The following is a 12,586-nucleotide window of genomic DNA, read 5'->3' on the forward strand; positions in this document are numbered from 1 at the left end:
TTGAGTAATTGTGAAATCTAATTTTAATTAGCATGTCTAAATAAAAAATTATGCTCATATCGAGTTTAGGGACTTAATTGAAAATTGAAAAATATATATGACTTTGTAATCAAATTTGATTTTGATGGAAGATGATATTATATCATTGCTGAATTGTTATTCATAGCAAAAAAATGACACAAAACCATCAAAAGGGAAAGGAAAGGCAAGAGCTGATGACGAGTAAAATGAGCTTTTGGTTTGTATTTCTATCATCCAATTTAATTTAATCATTGCTTATTCATGTTAAATTGCATGGTTTAATCATGAGGTAAGTATATAACGCTTGTATGAGTTAAGTCAAGATGACTGATATGGTATATCGAAATAGAGGACTAAATTGAATAGAATAGAGAGTTACATGGCTTACCTGATATATGAAATTGAGTTGATATTTTTTATATATGGTAATGGAATGGTAAATTGATGATGAAATTGAGATTGTTTGAATGTGAATTGAACTTGTAATGGAATTGGAAACTGGTTACCTATTAAATGTACAAGTTTACTTCGATTTATTTGATAATGCACTATGTGTGCCAGTATAATTGCTTTTGTATATCCAATGATGCACTTACGGTCTAGTATGCTTTCTTTGGTACATCCGATTATGAGCTAAGTGTTAGCATAATTACTCCGGTTTTTTTGATGATGCACTACGCATGCCAGTATAATTGGTTTTGGTTGTCCAATGATGCACTGTGTGTTCCAATGTATTTCCTTCAGTTTACCTGATGGTGCACTATAGTGCTAGATTGGGATGTAGGTTGGTTAATTCGTATATCCATCTTGAAATTCGAATAAAGTCAATAGGATTATATATACATGATTTGGCTAGGTTATATGGTATACTGAAATGAAATATGAATTGATTTAGTATAATTGCTCATATACGATTGTGATATTTGATAGCATGTGAAAGACCATGCGAATTGGTTAGAAACGAGCCCTGGGGGCGACTGAGTATTTAGAAGCCAATAGACTCGAAAATGATTGAACCGATGAAATGGAATTGAATGTATGAATTGATGAATGTGTATATATATGAGAATATGTGATCGCATGATTTCGTGATAGGTTTTAAATATTTATAATTACTCGTTCTTGAACTAACTATTATTGCGATGTAGGCAAGTGTACCTATCGAACAGTAGTATAGTTTTAGCAAGACTAGATTGTCGAACCCAAAGGAACTAAAAGTACTAGTAATGACTATTTTTTTATTATCTAGCCTAAGAATAAAGAGGTTTTGTTTTAATTAACTAATTATCTAAACTAAGAACTCACAAAGAAAAGAATTTGGGAATTGCTTTTGGGGAAAATCGATTGACTTAAGACAATACCTAAGGAAAAATCCACCTAAACTTTACTTGCTATTCTGGCTCTGAATCGAACGATTTATTCATTCAACTTGTTCTGTAGAGATCCCTAAGTTATGTTATTATCCCTATTCTAGACTAATAACGTCTAATCCCTAGATTGAATAACTGAGACTTTTCTCTAATTAACGCTCTAGGGTTGCATTAACACGATCTATGAATCCCCTTATTAGGTTTCAACCTAATCCGGCAAAATCTTGTCACCCTATGTCTAGGCGCGCAATCAACTCCGCTTAATTATGACAAATGTACTCTTAGACAGGGTCTATTCCTCCTCTGAATAAGAGCTTGCCTTGAATCAGTATCCTGGGATATAAAAACAAGAATTAAGAACACATAATTAAGAACAAGTTAAATATTTATCATACGATTCAAAAAATAATAACAAGATTCATCTTAGGTTTCATTCCCCTTAGGTATTTAGGGGTTTTAGTTCATAACTAAATAAGAAAACATCTCAGAAGAATAAAGAATACAAAACATAAAGAAAACCCGAAACTCCTGAAGGGAAATTAAGGAGAGATTTTCAGTCTTGATGATGAATCCGGCTTCTGAGATGGATCAATCGGCTTCCTTGGAGTAATTCTTTAGTCCCTCTTCTTCCTTCTCTAGGGTGTATTTGTAGGCTTTGGAATGCCTAAAAGCCCTCAAAATTAGCCTATTCTGAATTGGACTCAACTTGGGCTCGGCAGGGACATGCCCGTGGCACACGCCCGTGTTTGATTACTTCAGGCCGTGTTCGAGCCTACCAAATTGACACGACCGTGTGGTCTGCCCGTGTGAGGAGGTTCAGGCTGTGTTGATTTCGTACGTCCAGGCTGTGGTGATTTCGTAGTTTGGTCCATTTTCTCTGTTTTTGGCCTGTTTCTCATTCCTTTCGCTCTCCTATGCTCTCCTAAGTATAAAACATGAAATTAAAGCATTAGGAGCATCGAATTCACCAATTCTAATGGGAAATCATCCATAAAATGCATTAAACATGGGGTAAAAATATGCATAATTTTCGATTTATCAAATACCCCCACACTTAAGCATTTGCTTGTCCTCAAGCAAAATTCTCGACTCATAATCAAAATAAATTCTTCTCAACTTATAATTTCTATCGATAATATATCACATTAATCCATAAGTAATCATACATTGAGAATTCAACTAAAAGAACATAAAAGTTCCAAACATTCCAAGTTGAGCATTTTATTCATGCAAACATAGGTGTCTCCCCTCATCTAAGTAATTACCTTTGATTCAGAATATCACAGAGTTTTACATCCTCACTAAAGATTCACTCAAATCACTCGAGGTGTTTAAGGACAATAAATGAAGCACTCAATAGTCAATAATGAAAAGTCATTACCATAGGCTTGCATGAAAATAAAATCTCCACCACTATAATTTAAGATGATACATTAATCAAAAGGTCTTTAGAGGGCTGTAATGAGGCTTGGTTAGGGGGTGTGGTCACAAGCTGAAAGAAAGGGTTAGAATCGAGGTTGAATTGAAAAATTACCTAACTAGAAAAAGAGTTAATCTTCACTTGCGTACAATAGAACTTCTTCTCAGAATATGGAATTACTAATAAATATACATAGTTTTTTTAAGAACAAGTTAAATAACATAGACTAACTATTAAGAACAAAACATAGCTAAGCAATCCATTCAACTCAAATCTCGACAAAAATAGGGATTAATTTAGGGGATTTCAACAATAATGGGTTAAGGGTTAATATTAAGGGTAGTAAAAAGAATGGTTTGTTAGGCTCAAGAGGGTTTACTAGGGGTTAATCATGGAGGTAGGCTTTTCATGGCATGAGTGGGTTAATCCTAAGTGGCTTAATCATTTTGACATATCAAATCAAATGGTGTGGTCTCGACATGCATAATCAAGCAAGTTCTAGAATAACAGTTCAATACTGACGCACTCAAAGCAATAATAAAAGTGAGCATGAAAGAATTAATAGATGCTCAAAAGGCACAAAAATCTCACAAAAATTATGGCTTTTTGATGTTAAAAACTTGTTAATTCCAATTCAAAGTAATACCTAAACTTTGGGGAAATAGCCTAAGATTTTGATTTCTTAAAAATTAACTCATCATGCTTGATTCTCTAATGTCTTAAAGTTTAAACAATCAATGCATAATTGCCTATGTTTTAATTCAAGATATATCAATCAAAATCATAAATTAATTAAAATTTATCTTAAATATGATATGAAAGCTTTTCATGAGAACAAGGCAATCATTCAGGGATTTTTCTGATAATGAAATAAATACCCCCACACTTAATATGTACATTGCCCTCAATGTACAGAGATAGACATTAAAGTAAAAAAAATTAGGGGGAGAAGTGAAACTTCCTGTATGATGAATCCCTCGAACTGGAGTTTTTGAAGAGTAATTGGTTTGCGAGTGGAGGAGGATACTCTGGCGGTATAGAGGTTCGTTAATCCATAAGTCTTGCGCCACAAGAATATTATATCTAGTGGTAGCTATGGTCGTCGTCTAGCTAGACATGGCAGTCGTGGAGAACCTTTCCCGATGGAGTTTTAGTTCCTATGTGATGATGTGTTTAAGAGCTCGATATAATTGTGATAAAATCAGGAACTTTTTAGGGGATATTGGAAGAATAATTACTCATAAAGAAATAACTGAAATTAATAATTAAAAATAAAATTCTAAAATCTAACAAAAAAAAGTAGTTTTAATAAAAATTAACATAAAAACATGAAATTATAAATAAATGTTTTTAAACATCTTCATTGCTGGATGGTTAGCGAGGTGGGATTGGTGATGAGACGTAGAGGTGCTAACAAATCTGCTGTAGAGTAGTATCAATGTTGCCAAATCGTTGAAAACACTATTGCTCAAATCGAGTGAGGCGCTCAGAGATGTTAGCGTATGAAGCCGCCGCATGAACTGGACAAGAGGGTGGTGGTGGCTGAGTCGGTGGGTCCTCGTGCTGTGGGGGGACATCATCAGGAATGTCCTCGTAGGGCTCCTCTTCGGTAGATTGGGTGAGACGATACTGGGGAGGGTAGGTTCCTCGGCGCCTCTCGATCATCCTCATGCTAAGCATGCTTGAGATGCCTTGTGGATACATCTGGCCGATGAGGGTGAGGGATGATTCTTGGGCCGCGGTGTTAAGGAGCCCGAAGTGTCATGGAACCGAGTCACGTAGGGGCCGATGGAGATGACCCCCTTTCTATGTCGCTCCTTCTTAAAGACGACATTGTGTACCTGAAAGTGGAAACATCAATTCATCTTTTTGATGAGTGGACAATTTATAAAATATAAAACGAATGCGACTAAATTCGAAAAGAAAAATGCATAAATATATTCAGTCACAATTACTAAATTCAATTAAAACAATAAGTTCAATGACCCATTTCTTTGTGGCATGAGCATGGTGATATAAGTAAAAATGGCAAGGAATGGAATGCAAAATACTATATGAATGAAAAGAGATGTCAACACAATATGCATGATTATTTCAACTATCCTAGCCATGAATATTCACTTCTAATGAGTAAGTTTTAAACATGAGAAAGATGATAACTTGTTTGATATATGAAATTTATGTGATTATCAATATTGAAATAACATGAAAAATATAGATTAATATGATAAATAGAATTATAAATCAGTGAAATAAAAGAAAAAGGAGTAAACAAACGCTAAGGGAAGAGATTGGGCGTCGAGAATGGAGTTGTAGGTGATGCACATGCATGATAGGGAGGCCATGTGAACTTGCAGCAACTAGGGTTAGGGTTTTTGAATGGGCAAGAAAGTGAATAGTGTAAGGTATTTATAGATTTTGGGCCACACGGCCATGGCACACGCCCGTGTTCCCCAATTCTTTGCCCGTGTGTTTCGCATTTTTCCTATTTGGGCTCGTCTAAAATTCGTCCCACGCCAGTGTACCTCGGCTGTGTCGGTTCACATGGCAGTGTCACACGACTGTGTCTAGCTTCGTTCGCTTCTTCGACACTCGTGTGTGCAAGCCCACTGCCTGTGTTAATTTGACAGGTTCAACCACGGGTGTTGGACACGGGTGTGTCGCACACCCGTGCTAGTTTCTCAGTTTCAACCATGGGTCTTCCACACTGGCGTGTCGCACGCCCGTGTTGTTTTGGCAGGCTTGACCACGGCCATGTCGCACGGCCGTGGCATTGTATCGTAGCCCGTGTTGGGGAAATCCTTGCCCTATTTTCACACGGCCATAAGCACGTCCGTGTGCTTGGCCGTGTCTCTATGGAAAACCTGTATTAAAGAGCTCCGTTAGTAAGTTAGATGTTGAAGACTAAATTTTGGAAGAAGTTAATACAGTTAGTGCTCGGGTTGCCTCCCGAGAAGCGCTTATTTACAGTCTAAGCTCGACTTAGCTCTCCGTTGAATGATCATGGTGGTTCGAGGAGTTTATAGTCCTCATTCCTACTATCAATCTGAAAATAAGGTTTTAAATGGGTATTGTTTACCTTAAAAGTGCCGAACTTGGGATGACTCACCTCCACCATACCGAATGGAAAAATACTGAGTACCGTAAGAGGGATTTCCTCATTGATGTGGTAGTGACAATGTGAGGATCTGCGGCATCTAATAAGACTTTATCACCAACCTTAAGTTGATTTGGAGAGGTATCGAGCTCGTTCTGGTGTAGTTTCGGTTTATCGTGTGTTCTCAGTTTATATGTTCTCCATTCATCTAGGTCCTCTATTTGCAGCCTTCGTTCTTCATGAATAGAACCTCTACTATTGTTTGAGAGTGGCTCATGTACTTCCTTCAGACTTATCTCCTGCAAAGTGGGTTGTATCATGTGGTCAGTTTTAATAGAATGGTTTAGACGATCACCTTCAATTTCCGATGTGTTGTCAGAATTACGAGCTTGAAGGGTGAGTGTTTCGTCTCCTACGCGCAGCGTGAGCTTACCTATGCCAACATCAATAATTGTTTTAGCAGTTGCTAAAAAGGGTCTTCCTAAGATTAAAGGAGTATTGTTATCCTCCTCTATGACTAAAACAATGAAGTCAACGGGATATATAAATTTATCGATTTTGAGTAGCACATCTTCAATAATACCCCTAGGAAATCTTATAGTTTTATCTGCTAATTGAATGCTTATCCTAGTCTGTTTGGGTTTCCCAAGACCTAGTTGCTTGAATATTTTAAAAGGCATGACGTTGATACTAGCCCCTAAATCAGCTAATGCATTGTTAACATCTAAACTACCAATTAAGCAAGGAATCGTAAAACTCCTTGGATCTTTTAGTTTGTACGGTAGCTTATTTTTCAGAATAGCTGAGCACACTGCGTTTAGCTCCACATGCGACTCCTCGTCCAACTTCCGCTTATTTGCTAAAAGCTCTTTTAAAAATTTCATTGCGTTTGGCATCTGCGATAGAGCTTCAATAAATGGTAAATTAATATGTATTTTTTTAAGAGTTTAAGGAATTTACCAAATTGTTCCTCTGAGCGGTCTTTCCTTGTTGCGTTGGGGTATGGTACACGAGGTTTATATTCGACATTCACTGATTTGTTTATATTTTGATCTACCTTACCTTGACCTTTGCTTACCATAGTTTCTTGCCATGGTTCTGGTTCAGGCTCCACAAATCCTTATTTATCTTAAACATTAATCGCGTTGAGCTGTTCCCTTGGGTTGGGTTCAATATTACTTGGCAAACTACCTTGTGGTAGTTCGGAGATTAGTTTGGAAAGCTGGCCTATCTGAGTTTCAAGCCCTTGGATCAACGCTTGTTGATTCTTAAGTGCTGTCTTAGTGTTCTAGAAATGAGTTTCTGACACCGATATAAACTTTGAGAGCATCTCTTCAAGGTTCGGCTTCTTTTCCTGTTGGTAGGGTGGTTGCTGAAAACCTAGAGGATGTTGTGGTCTTTGATTTCCTTGGCCTCCCCACGAAAAATTGGGATGGTTCCTCCAACCTGCATTGTAAGTGTTACTAAATGGATTGTTTTGAGGTCGAGGATTATTACCCATGTAGTTTAGTTGCTCGTTATCCATGTTATGGCCATAAGGTTGGTATTCCGAATGGCTTGTTCCACCGCTACTTGCTTCGCACTGCATTATTGGGTGAACCTGTGAAGAACTAAGAACACCATCAATCTTTTTATTCAAGAGTTCTACCTGATTTGACAACATGGTGACCGAATCGACATTATAAACACTGGCTATTTTCGTTGGCTTTGTCCTATGACTTGCCACTGATAGTTATTCAGTGACATCTCCTCAATAAACTCATAGGCATCTTCAGGTGTTTTATTATTGATGGTTCCGTCAGCAGCTGCGTCAACCATTTGCCGAGTCGAAAGATTCAGACCATTGTGGAATGTTTGAACTTGGAGCCAAAGCAGTAACCCATGGTGAGGGCACCTTCTCAGTAAGTCCTTGTATCTCTTCCATGCATCGTAGAGGGTTTCTAAATCCAACTGCACAAAAGAAGAGATATCATTACGTAATTTAGCAGTTTTAGCTGGCGAAAAATATTTTTAGTAAGAATTTTTCGGTAATTTGTTCCCAAGTAGTAATTGACCCTCGTGGTAACGAGTTCAACCACTATTTAGCTTTGTTCCTTAATGAAAAAGGGAATAACCGAAGAAGAATGGCATCATCAGAAACACCATTGATTTTAAATGTATCGCAAAATTCCAGAAAGTTTGCTAAGTGAGCATTGGGATCTTCATCCTGCAAACCATCAAACTGAACAAATTGCTGTATCATCTGAATAGTGTTAGGTTTTAATTCAAAAGTATTTGCAGCTACAGCAGGTCTAACTATGCTAGATTCAGTTCCTGTTAAAGAAGGTTTAGCATAATCATACGTAGTTTGCGGAACAGGATTTGGATTAGCCGCAATTGCAGGAGGTAGCTGATTGTCTTGGTTTTCAGCCATCTCTTCGATTGGGGGTTGAGTATCGTCTTCTTGCTCGTTCTCTGTGTATCGTAAGCTTTGCCTTATTTCTCTTTGATTTCTATGAACTATACGATCGATTTCTTCGTCAAAAAGTAATGGTCTTGACGGGTTTCTTCTAGTCATAAACTATAAAAACCTGCCAAGAGAAAGAAAAAGTAAGTTAATAAATAATAATAATTAAATTAAATTAAATTGCAAGAAAACTAAATGGCAAAGTAATAAAAATTGAGTGTTCCTAATATTTTAGCTCCCCGGCAACCGCGCCAAAAACTTGATCATGTGATTTCTTAATAGGTTTTAAATATTTATAATTACTCATTCTTGAACTAACTATTATTGCGATGTAGGCAAGTGTACCTAACGAACAATAGTATAGTTTTAACAAGACCGAATTGTCGAACCCAAAGGAACTAAAAGTACTAGTAATGACTGTCTTTTTATTATCTAGCCTAAGAATAAAGAGGTTTTGTTTTAATTAACTAATTATCTAAACTAAGAACTCACAAAGAAAAGAATTGGGGAATTGCTTTTGGGGAAAATCGATTGACTTAAGACAATACCTAAGGAAAAATCCACCTAGACTTTACTTGTTATTCTGGCTCTGAATCGGACGATTCATTCATTCAACTTGTTCCATGGAGATCCCTAAGCTATGTTATTATCCCTATTCAAGACTAATAACGTCTAATCCCTAGATTGAATAACCGAGACTTTTCTCTAATTAACACTCTAGGGTTGCATTAACTTGATTTATGGATCCCCTTATTAAGTTTCACCCTAATCCGGCAAAATCTTGTCACCCTATGTCTAGGCACGCAATCAACTCCGCTTAATTATGACAAATGTACTCTTAGACAGGGTCTATTCCTCCTCTAAATAAGAGCTTGTCTTGAATCAGTATCCTAGGATATCAAAACAAGAATTAAGAACACATAATTAAGAACAAGTTAAATATTTATCATATGATTCAGAAAATAATAACAAGATTGTCTTAGGTTTCATTCCCCTTAGGTATTTAGGGGTTTTAGTTCATAACTAAATAAGAAAACATCTCAGAAGAATAAAGAATACAAAACATAAAGAAAACCCAAAACTCCTGAAGGGAAATTAAGGAGAGATCTTCAGTCTTAATGATGAATCCGGCTTCTAAGATGGATCAATCGACTTCCTTGGAGTAATTCCTTAGTCCCTCTTCTCCGTCTCCTCTTCTTCCTTCTCTAGGGTGTATTTATAGGCTTTGGAATGCCTAAAAGCTCTCAAAATTAGCCTTTTCTGAATTGGACTCAACTTGGGCTTGACAGGGACACGCCCCTGGCACATGCCTATGTTCGATTACTTCAGACCGTGTTCGAGCCTGCCAAATTGACACGATCGTGTGGTCTTCCCGTGTGAAGAGGTCTAGGCCGTGTTGATTTCATACTTTGGCCCATTTTCTCCGTTTTTGGGCCGTTTCTCGTTCCTTTCGCTCTCCTATGCTCTCCTAAGTATAAAACATGAAATTAAAGCATTAGGAGCATCAAATTCACCAATTCTAATAGGAAATCATCCATAAAATGCATTAAACATGGGGTAAAAATATGTATAATTTTCGGTTTATCAATATGTTATAAATGGTGATATGATATGATCAAGTATATATGAAGTTTAATATATGGAAAATGGTTAGATAGGTGCTAAAAAGTAAGATATGAAATAACCAAATGAAATGATCACTAAGTCTACGTTGTAATTTGGTCTACGAATTAGTTGAATAATAGATTTGAATTGCTTATTTGCATTTGGATAACATATATGTTATATTTATTTGAATTATAGAAATACCAATGATTTCTATCACTCAACGTACGATTTGTTTTTCCATGCGCAGGTTAGGTCCCAAACGAGATCCTGGGCATCGACTTCAACATTTAGTCAAGATCCTGAACTCGACAATGTTTGTATAAATCTTTTTTGTCAGTCATAACGTATGTACCTAGGTTGAGTCAAGTTTAGTATATAAAGTTATCTGTGTATCCACTTATGGTTTAAATGATTAATGCTAGAATTTGGTTAAATGTATATAGCTCATAATAGAGTTAAACGTAGTTTGAAATGGGATGAAATGTTTCAAACATATATATATATGAACTTGGTGAAATAGGTAAGTTTGTAAATATTTTAAATGGCTTGCATTAGGTAAATGGATTGTAGGTATTGAGTTGCAAGAATTGATGCCATATAGTTGCAATTGGATAATGTTTGAATGTGTATAGAAAATTGGTTGGAAAATTGAAGGAAGAAGTTGAATTAGGAATTATAGAAACAGTATGCAACATCATGACATCAAACGTATGTCGTTGCGACGAGAAATGACCTATAATTTCATGGCGCGATGAGAGACTCCGTCGTCCCGACAAGGCCAAAATAGTATGTCACGACACAATGAGGAACTTCCTCATGTCACAACATCGATCCTATAATTTGAATTCTTTACAATTCAGTCCTAATTTGATCTCAATTTAGAATTAGAGCTTTCGTGAGCTCATATAAGTCTCGAGAATTATTGTTTATTGTATCACTTGCTTATAGTACTCGCATTTGTATATCTAATTGTAACATCCCAATTTTGGGCCTAGTCGAACGTAAGAAAATTTATTTTTATTATATTTTTATGGTTTAAAATTTCACGGGATGATTTCGTGAAAATTTCGTTAAAAAATTTTGACATTTGGGCACTAAATTTAGTCAAAAGGACTAAATCGTAAAAAGTGCAAAAGTTTAAATCTACATGCTAGAGGTGTCCAATTGTTATGAAATTTTAAATTGGAGGTCCTTATATGGTAATTAGACCATTGGTTAAGTTGGTGGACAAAAATGGACATGGTTAGGCATGTTTTCAAAGTTTTTCATTAAGGGCATTTTGGTTATTTATTATTAAAATGAATTAAAGACAAAATTAAAAGCCAAATTGTGTCCATCTTCAACCTCTTGGCCGAAATTTGCATGGTGAAACCATGGCTAGGGTTTTTCAAGCTTCCAAGCTTGATTGTAAGTCCATTCTACCCTCGTTTTTAATGATTTTTACGTCTTTGCAATCCCCGTAACAAGATCTATCTATTTCAACCATTAATTTGAGCTAGGATTCATGTTTAAAAATTTAACCATATGTGATATGCATTCATTTTGATGTCTAAGGGTAGAAAATTAGTGTTGGGTGTTAAATAAATGACTTTTACTAAGCGATTTTCGACGAAAACGTCTGAAAGGACCGTTCTGTAAAAGTTGTAAAAAAGGTATAAAAGGGTGTTATGATGAGAATTGTAGTTTTCTATAGTTATGAAAATGGTTCGGCTAGGCTTATAGAATGGGAAAATTGAATAAAAATCATTTTACGAGCCTAGGGGCAAAAGTGTAATTTCGATAAAATTTAGGGGAAAAATGTAATTTTTCCAAAATATGATTTTGAGTCAATTTGAATAATGAGAGTCCTAAATAGGCTATATTTGAAATGATAGATCAAGGAAATCGAGATTTGGTCCTAAATCGGGAAAATACAAGTTTTGGACTAAAATGGTAATTTTGTCGTTTCCGTATTCGAGGTAAGTTCGCGTGATTTAATAAGCATATTATTCATGTTATTATTGTTATACATGAAATATATCTTGCTATGATTGTATTGAATTTGATGTTAACGAACTTTTGATGGAAATTGAAATTTTAAATGAAATGAATAAGTTTGTATGAAAACTAAGTGATATGTTATTTTTGGTTGTATGGACTAATGCCCAAATAAACATGAAAATGTGTTGAATTGAATGTAAATTGCATGATCATCTATGCATATTGATATATTTGATGAAAAGAGAAAATCCCGGTTGAATAAAAAGGGATATCTGATGGATAAATCATTGTTTACATGACATGAGATCCTGCATGTGTTGCAGAAAAGGATTTAGCCCAAACGGATAATCCGTTGATCCCAATATAGAAAGGATCTAGCTCGGACGGGTTTTCCCCAAGTGATCAAGCCTCCTGAAGAATATGGGTGCATTAAGGGTTTAGCCCAGACGGGTAATCTGATTAAGGACTGAATTTAGCCTGGACTGGTAATTCATATCCTAACTTATGAGAGTGTATGTCATTGTAAGGGATTTAACATAAAAACTGGTAATCCTGACAACACTCTGTGAGTTATGATATGGGGGATTTAGCCTAGACTGGTAATCCCATCGTAATGAGTGAGGTTTCCGGGAGTGCGTACTTGA

At 36.0% G+C, this 12,586-nt stretch overlaps 1 non-coding gene across 1 annotated transcript; it reads left to right on the forward strand.

The window, feature by feature from the left end:
* Nucleotides 1–7,784: 7,784 nt before the first annotated feature.
* On the forward strand, nt 7,785–7,891 carry LOC121231657 (small nucleolar RNA R71). Its single transcript, XR_005929713.1, has one exon. It is a non-coding gene; the product is annotated as a small nucleolar RNA R71 (small nucleolar RNA).
* Nucleotides 7,892–12,586: the final 4,695 nt, after the last annotated feature.

The sequence above is a fragment of the Gossypium hirsutum genome, chromosome A06 (assembly GCF_007990345.1).
Source record: "Gossypium hirsutum isolate 1008001.06 chromosome A06, Gossypium_hirsutum_v2.1, whole genome shotgun sequence".
NCBI classification, from domain to species: domain Eukaryota; kingdom Viridiplantae; phylum Streptophyta; class Magnoliopsida; order Malvales; family Malvaceae; genus Gossypium; species Gossypium hirsutum.